A 9,433-nucleotide genomic window follows, 5' to 3' on the forward strand; every position below is an offset into this window, starting at 1 on the left:
TTGCTTATGAGAGCAGCAAAGCAGAGTTTGGGAAGAGGTGAGGCTTTCTTCCCTGAGAGAGAGAGAGAGAGAGAGAGAGAGAGAGAGAGAGAGAGAGAGAGAGAGAGAGAGAGAGAGAGAATGGCAAAGTGACTCATCTGAAGCCAAAACTCTGATGGAGAGAGGAGAGCCTTGATGAAGGTGGGCCGCCCATGACTTTTCTCAGAAGCAAGAGAAAAGAAAGAGTCAGTGGTCACTGCCTTGGCTCACAGATATTACAACACAGTTATGTAAAAAAAGGAAAAGACAAACCGAGTGGAGGCAAAGCGGGTGATGAAGAATGAGCATGTCACCATATTCTTTCACCGTGTGTTCAGGCAGAAATGAAAGCCTGGTCTGATTGCATACAAAGGCAATGCGTCAACCTTTTATAACCCGTTATTAAAGTTGCAGGTATCTTCGGTCTTCTAGCCTCCCTCTCTCATTCCTTCCACCACCTCCTTGTCGAGGTCAGGCGTTGCGATATTTGTGCATATCCAAAAACCTGTTTATATTCAAGTCTTTCATTATATTTAAAAGTAGGAGTGTTTCTCCTTCCGACCAGAAATGCAGGCTTTCCTTTTTGGGCATGCATCTCTGCAAACTGTTGGTAGTTATTTTGTTTATAACCACTGTACAACGCACAGAAATAGCCTGTATCGGCATATCCCACATGTCTTAAATGGCAATAAGGCCTAATTTTAAAAATCCAGCATGCTGTTTACATGACCCATTTTAAATTCGCAATTTTGTCATAATCTGAATAATAGTGGAATATTAGTGTGCATGTAAAAGTAATTGAAGTTATCAATAATTCATAGTTTTACAGGAAAACTGCACACAATTAGATATTAATTTCCCCTTTGTTTAACCTGCATATTTGTTATAATGTTAACCTCAGATTTTCTGACTACATTTATTTTTTTTGGCCACGTTGGACTTCTTCTTGCCGCCGTGTTCTTAGCAATTTTAACTTTGCACTCAAGCAGCAGAATTCACACTGGATGGCGGGAGCGACAAAGAGAAGAGTATGCAGTGAAATGCAAGAAGAGGGGGGAGCATGTGAGCTGTGTGCTTGTGAGTGCACCCCCGCCTCCAGGGGTTTCAACCTTGTGGCCTCCTGTAGGTGATGGAAAAGGATTCCTTCAGAGGCTTCGTTTCCTGGAAATATCAAAAGCTTTGATTTGGCACAGAAACGTCCTTCAGGTGTAACCGGTCTGGCAGCGTTTTGCTCTGTGCCGTGAAGCAGATTAGTCCATCTGGATGGACTTTACCTCCGTGCTCCAACAGCTGGCTGTCTGTCACTGGCTAGACTTTGGCTGCTGTTTGCTTCTGTTATTTGGGGGATTAAAAAATGAGATGAGATTAACTCACTTTTGTCAAGCACACTTCAAAAGGAGACTCTTGTCTCTCTTTTCATGCCGGCGAGCCGGAGGACAAATTATGTTTAATTGGATTTCAGTACTTCCTGTATAGCAATTAAATAACAGTCAACAGTCGTGACTCATTAGCATCTTTTGGAATTGGTCATTACTTCCTTATTGTCGCCCAGAATGATGATTTAAAAATTATAATTTCATAGAAACCTGCAGCATCGATTTATGAAACAAAACATCTGATTAGTTGCAATCTTTTGACTTAGTCAAGAGCCGGGCCTCAATTTAAAAAAAATATCAATAGTCTCGTAAACAATAAGAACAGGATCACAGCAGGTCTTTGTTCTTACCGTCCGTCCCCCCCCCCCCCCCCCCCCCCCCCCATCTTTTACCCCCAGCGACCCTTGAAAGCCATCTATGAATATTCCATCAGCCGGCAGGGCCTCTGCTCGCCCTCTTCATTTAGTGATTCGGTCTGCAAGAGGCTTACATAAAAGTCCGTAGTTATGTATATGAATGCAATCATAGCATAAGTGTGTTGCTGAGATAAAAGTCCATATTTATGGACATGAACCTAATCATAGCGTAATCGTGTAGATTCCCAGAGAGAGCAGAGCAGGAAACATTGAAAATGAGTGTGAAAAAGTAGCACAGACATTGGAGGGAAATGGAATAGGTTTTGCATAAATTAGCACTATGTGAATTATGTCAGCACTGTTTCTAAGCAGGACACTTCCTCAGTGTGTGTGTGTGTGTGTGTATCTGGTCTAATATACTGCCTACCGGTGAAGAGCCTGCAGAGAGAGATAAATGACCTCATATTCTCATGTCTGAGCCCGGCTCTCTGGTGCTCTCCGTGGGAACTACAGCATCATGTAGCCGCAGAGTTATTAATGCAACTTCAGAGCACAACATTAACTGTAAAGTGTATTCTAAATGACCTTAAGCTTGTTTCGGGGTAAAAGTTATTACATTTTTCCAGGGATAAAAGATGGGTTGTAGCATCACAACAAGCTTAACAAGCAGCCTGTCGGCGGGTTAGTCGTCACAAACTTTGTTCAAACACACAGAACTTCATTTCTAGTGGAGGAGCCCAACAGTCATTAGCAATACGAGTCCTGCAGGAATCCTAAAACCCGAAAATGAGTCAGCATGTTTGCACTTCCTGTTCACTCATCTCAAAGTCAATGTGTTTTTGGTTAGATGTCTGATTTAAGCTCTGTGGTTAACACAAGCTGAACAGATTTGAACGTTTTGTTCTCTGATATGACATCGGTCAGTAAACACCCTTCTGTTGAGTTAAGAAGCTTTTACGTGTCTTTAAAAAGAGTGTAAATGAGACGACTAAAGTTCCTCACTAGAACACTAGTCCTCCTTTAGCTTAGTGGAGGAGACGTGAAGTCACGTGACCGTGGTGGAGTTCCTTTATCGACTAACGTTAGCTTTATACTTCTGCTGATTCTATTCTAAAATCATCAAAAAGTGGTGTTCATTTGTGAAGATTATCTTGATAAACAAACACTCTAATTATCATAAATGTTTGTTTGCCACAGAGATTATCTTCTGCAATAATCCCGTTGGCTTTTTGTCGAGGGAACCAGTGTCAAGTTTCACTTTCTGTACAGTTTCCCGTCGGAAAGGTCTGCGTGACAGCAAGATAAAGTAGTGAATATGTTCTAAATATAGAGCACACTTAAACAGATATGGATATGGAAGTTTTGGAGCAGCAAACTGCCGGTAACACTGTGACTATGGATAACATCCGAACTATCCCTTTACCACCATCGGTCAAGGAAACAGACAATGCAGCTGATGAGCAGTAAACTCAGCGGAGACAGGAAACACACGTTTTTCGTGGTATTTCAAATCCAATCTTACTTTGAAGGCCAGTTTGAAAAACACTTAAGTCGAGCAGCTCTTCATTCATAGAGCTGAAAAGCCGGAGCTTTCACCAAATACCAAAAGAAATTAAAAATCCAGCCTCTTTGCTTTGGCAGAATCCTTTTCACCCTTTTTCTGAAAGAAAGCGACACATCTGATAGATTGGTATTATGGTCTGTCCTTTGTTCCGTTGATTGGCTTCAGCTTTTTGGGAATGTTTCAGTGCATTATTATGTCAGCGCTGCCTCTAAAAGGACCTTTTTTAAATGAAAGAAGATGAATACAGTGATGTTTAGTAAAACATGCTTTTACATCATGTTGCTCTCAACAAGTTGGCAGCTCTAATTGTGTCAAAGAGGACGTTCAGATTCAGGGAGGGAATCAACAGAGAGTGCTCGTCCAGACTAGAAGCGTCGCAATACACCGGTATTGACATTTACTGTTATATTTAAAGCTACGATGACATTGTATTGATGGCAGACTTTAGGTTTTGTGTATTATATTTACACACTTGACAGAATTTAATGTGTAATTTGCAGAAAGAAATGCAAAGTGTGCCACTTTCTAAACCCAATAATCGGCTGCTTTTCTTGACTTTGCGATGCTGAGGCAACACTTTGCAAATGCTTCCTTTTTGAATAAGGGTTGAAAGGATTTTGGTCAAATTATCTCTCGTCTCTACTGTGCAATTTTGTTCTTTTAAATAAGATCCACATGGTTTCATGTACGTATTTGATTTTCCAGATTCAGCAGCAGTATCCACAACATCGAACAAGTCGCTCTAACGGCGGCCGTTCCAGCTGTGATTTATTTGCTTCTGCGAGTTCATTCATTCAATAGAGAGAGAAAAACATCTCCTATTCAATCGAAGGTGCCAATGTTCTCAGTCTGATTGCGTCAATACACAACACGCACCCCCCACCCTGAACATGAAGGTATGCACACACAAACGCACCCTCTTTGGACACTTTGCAGGAGTTGTTTCAGAACATCGTTCCTCAAGGTCAGCTGGAACAAAGCAGCTCCAAAGAACACTCTAATTAAACGAAACCAACACTTGCCGGCTGTGTCTCCGATTATGAAGCATCCATGATAACGAAGCCGAACACAACCTGCTGGAACATTCACGCGGTCTCCTGTCAAGTGTCCTGATACCATCAAACACAAATATGAGGTATAATGTATTGGACAGAGTCCTCGGTATAATCTAATACCTTTTCAAACTAAATCACACCGAAAGGCCATTTCCTCCTGAGAATAAGTTCACTGGCATACTCATAACCTCACTTCACAGCGCATCATGTTTCACTCAAAAAAATGCATCAGCAACACTCATCAGCAGATAACAAAGCACATTAACAGCTCCAAGCATGGAGGAGCTCGCTGGGATCCAATTTAAAAGTGCGGGATAAAGAATAAAAAACAAGATTAACGAGGTCGAAAATGCAGAAAAGCAAGCCCAGACCCATGAGACACTGTGGAGCAGTACGGCGGCTGTGTGATTGGTGATTAGCAGGTAGGCTACAGCCATGATTCACTCCCTTAAATTAGCTCCTTTGGACACGACGCCACAGGAACTGACGAGAAGGGAGGGGCTGAATGCTTAAAATGAAGCGGTGGGAATCAAGTGAAGTGAGGAGCGTTAAGATCAGGCTCTGAGTTCTTATTGTAGCCTGACCCCTCTTTAAGGCCACTGCAGTGACTGTGACTGACAGACGTTGGCTTGGAGCTGATTATCATCAGGCCTGTATGAGTGTGTGATTCAGAGATCTGAATGCCAACAGCATGAGTAAGTAGTCAGCGCTCCTCTTTCATGGCCAGAAGTTATCAGCCCTCCATGTTTCTCTAAGAGACCAGCGTGGTGCTGCATTTCAGCACCACGTCGCTGTCCGCTCGTAATCCACTCCAGGCTTTCTTTGAGGACAGAAACAGGCCTCCTTCAAGCCTCACTGCAGGCCACAAACCCTGTGTGGTTGTGATAAAAGCAGGACTTCAGATTTGTCACAGTGTAATCTGATATAGTTCCGAGACAGAAATTATTTTTTTATCATTATGGCTTTTAGCCACGTTAATGGATTGCTATGAAATTCTGCACAGAAATACCCAAAAACACCAAACTTTCACCGGGGATACTGCTAGTGTGTCCCGCATTAAACCAGAAGTCCAAGTTGACTTATTTGCAGCATAACTTCCGTACTTCAGTAGTTATTTTAACCCAAATGTTATCTTATTTGTCCAAAAACGTTGGTACTTGAGTATTGTTGCTGCCGTAGTTATTTGAACCCAAACATTGACTTATTTGCCACTTATTTGAACTCAAACCACGATCTTTCCCTGAACCTAACCACGTAGTTTCCTGTGAAGACGGAGGTTTATTATGAAAAGACTGTATGGATGTAACGAGCGTTGTCATTGTCAACACCAGTTGCTGGACATTCGTAGGAGAACGCACAAAAAATGAGCAATATCTTTTGTTAAGATATAATACGAACCGTTGTATGAAGAGAGAATCCCTTAACTGTCCCTGTAGCGCCACCGTGAGGTTGACATGTTTGGTTTTAAGGGAAATGCCTTGACAACTTTTGGATAGACTGCCATGAAATTTGGCAGAGATTTCACATGCCCCCTCATACTATTTTTGGTATTATCACATTGATATTATAATTTCCGAGGGTGACACACAGCGTAAATTAAGCTGTGATGCCTGTATAGAGTCTTTTATAAATAATAATTTAAAACACTATCATGCAGATGTCCAGTAGTTGAATCCACATGCAAGTTTCCTATTATAGGAGCAAGCATTGCATCTCTTGCTGCTCTTGCATTCGTCTAAAGCCAGTTGTGAAGACAGTGTTTGTATTTCCAGGACAGACGGGTCCAACAGCCCACGAGCACCTTTACCTTCATTTTTTGTTTTGTTTTAAATAAATATAGATACAGTTTCAGAATAAAAAACAACCACTGGCCTTAACGTTCCTAAACATTCTCACAGGGTCTGAAATGATAATCCGAGGGAGTTCAGCTGTGATGTCTTTATAAAGGCTGAGAGCTGTTAACTCTACCGTACAAGATAATCTCACACATCATCATTCAGATATTCAGGACATCTACATTTGCGTGTAAGCTTTTTTAGCATAAGGAGAAAAGATGAGCGGCGTATGAGTCTATATTTAGTGTGTTAACAGTGGTTGTATTTCCAAGACAAAATGTTCCAACAGCCCTGTGAGCACCTCCTTTCCTTTTCCTCTGCTAACCTATTGTTTCACAGGAGAAATTAGATAACAACCAAGTTTCACTGAAGAATAAATAGGCTGAAGAATAAATAGGCTATATATATATACATATATATATATATATATATATACATATTTATATAATTGCAGTGTGGACATAACCTGATTCGTTTTTGGCTATACGATACATTTTATTAAGCGTGTCTCTCCAGTTTCTTCCTTTTCTCACATGATAACATGCATTGATAAAAAACAAGGCCAGAGAACAACCAGCGGCAGATGTGGGCTCCTTCTCGCTGACCGCCTTCCACCAGCTCTGAGCTGAAGTTGAAGGCTGCCCGCGGCCGTGGCATCATCGCTCTGTGTGTGTGCGTGCGTGCGCGTGTGCGTGTGCGTGTGATGCTGATGTTGCCAAAGCGCCAAAGCGCCGCGCGGCTCCTTTAAGGAGATGTACGCATCAGCTGTGGCCGCTGCAAAAATATTGCGCGTGCGATAAATAAACACAGCAAGATGATTTTTTATTATTTCATCTTTTACATCCCTCGTGTCAAAACGAGGCTGCCGGGTGGCGATGGCTAAACCCTGGCTGTGACATCAGTCTGCTCTGTTGTCTCCAGCACGCATTGTGTCCGTCACATGAAAGACACTGCACGGGAGATTGTGTATAAAGAGGGATAACTCACGCGCTCCCGTTGATCGATCCGTAAATGCCATCGCTCGGGAGTGTAGGAGGCTGGGGAAGAGCAACACCCCCCTCCCCCCCTCCAAAATGAAAAGGCGCTCTGTTTCCCGGCGTGTCCGGTGCTCGGTAAAAAAAAGAGGAAGCAGCCTGCTGATCCGGTACCTGCGCTCCTGTGGCGGAGACTAGCGCGCCTTCCGTAGCTGCTACCGTGCAGGACTGAGCATCACACCGCACACCGTGGAGCCCTCACTAGTGTGGGATGATGATGTCGCGGGAATACGAGCGTCAGTCTCTCCTTTTTAACGAGAACATCTATGTCTCCTGCTTGACTCACCCCGCATGTGAAGAGGCAGAGCCAATGGCAACGGGGAAAAACTCCTGTATGTGGTATTCTGAAATGAGATATGTGCCCCCCGCCCCCGGAAATTCAGATTATAGGAGCCAAGCCCCAGAGAGTCCTCACACGGCTAACAGGAGAGGGAACAAGGATGCATGGCACAGGCGAAACGCAGACAGTCCAACAGCTTACATTTAAAGCCGCATGGCTCCACCAGTGGCCGTATCCTCCATACATGAACACTTCACACCTTCTGTTTTACAGACTGTGAGGAATAAAGTGTCTGTAGTGTCTGAAATTGGCAAACCGCATGAAGTGTGAGGGAGACACCGTTTAAAATGGTCTGTGCTGGACTCCTCTGTCTCTTTCGTCCTTGACCCTGTGGGTTAATGCCCCACTTCTGTGGTGCACAGAGCCACGTGCCACTGATGAGATACTGTTCACTGATATGCCTTCATTAGATATTTAATTAACTCTATTTGATTTAGTTTTGATGCTCACACTCTCACCTTTACTTTGTAACTTTGTGAGGGATATGACTGATCTTTTTTTCAAACATTGAAAATGATGTGTAACATGCTGTGTGTCCCAGCTGGATGACTTCTTTGTTTTTTATAGTATTTGTCTCTCATGAATTATAACCATAAGTTGCATGCGTTAACATGACCTCATAGCTCTTTATAATTATAGTAAGGCACTCAAAATATGCATTATGCTTTATAACAATAGTTTTTTTGCAAGGATCTAGTGTATTGTAATTGTAGTTGTAATACATTATAATCTTTTGATAATGCATTGTAATCACTATTATAATTCTGAGTTACTTTAAGTGGTCATAGTTTGCTGAAAGTGAAGCAAAAATTAATTTGACAACGTTTTTGTGTGCATAGATTTTGTGTTTATGCATAGATTTAATTATATTTGTTCACTTTAAATGCACGCATGCATTGAGTGTCGACATACTTTTGGCCATATCGTGTAAATATCTGTTATTGTTATACTTTGTGACCCAGCTGAGCAGTTGCCCTGAATACACACGTACAGCATACAAGTACACTTACAGTTTACAGTCCTCTGCAGTCTGGACATCTTACGTCATCATGCAGTGACCCCGGAGCCTTTCGTTCCACATATTGCTCTTCCCCATACGACCTTTATTCTCACAGCTTAGATGCATGAAAGATTATTTCAACCAAGATGAACTAAACCAGAGCCTGACGAACAAGGGGATATTATGAGTTATGTTATAACTTATCATATGCACGGTGTTGCTCAGCTCCTATAATCTCACAGGAGATATAAACTGCACAGGACTTTACTGATGCTCTTCAGGAATGTGCAGCTCCATGAAGCTGCCTCTGAAAGAAACTCAGTTTTTACTGAAATCAGGAACAAAAGTTTCCTTGATGATGGATAACCAGGCTTCACCTTGGGGAGATGGTTCTTATCACACCATTTCACAACTCTTCTCTTACACTGATAGCTGCGTCGTCATCTGAGAGTCTGATGATGACACAATGATCAGGTTTCATGCTTCTGCAGGCCTGTATGAGACTCCAACAGGGCAGGAGAGCAAACACTGACAGCTACATGCCAGAGAGAAGGATAAGAAGTATACCAATATTCTATTTGATATTGCATTATATTATTTATATCACAATATAACAGTATTTTGTTTATACTATAAGACATTATCATTATTACATTATATGCTATATCATAGTATTCTCTTCTACTTCGATCACTTATTTTAGTTAAGTTTAGTCTGTTGTGTTTTCTTACCTTTCAGTCTGTCTCAGCTGTAACAGCAGATCAATAAAGCTTTATCTCAGAACAACATACTGACCAATACAATTACCTGACAGGGATAAATGTTCCCAGGCACTGTACCTTATTATGTTTATGT

The sequence above is a fragment of the Anarhichas minor genome, unplaced genomic scaffold (assembly GCF_050575085.1).
Source record: "Anarhichas minor isolate MPS153535 unplaced genomic scaffold, ASM5057508v1 ptg000017l, whole genome shotgun sequence".
NCBI lineage: Eukaryota > Metazoa > Chordata > Actinopteri > Perciformes > Anarhichadidae > Anarhichas > Anarhichas minor.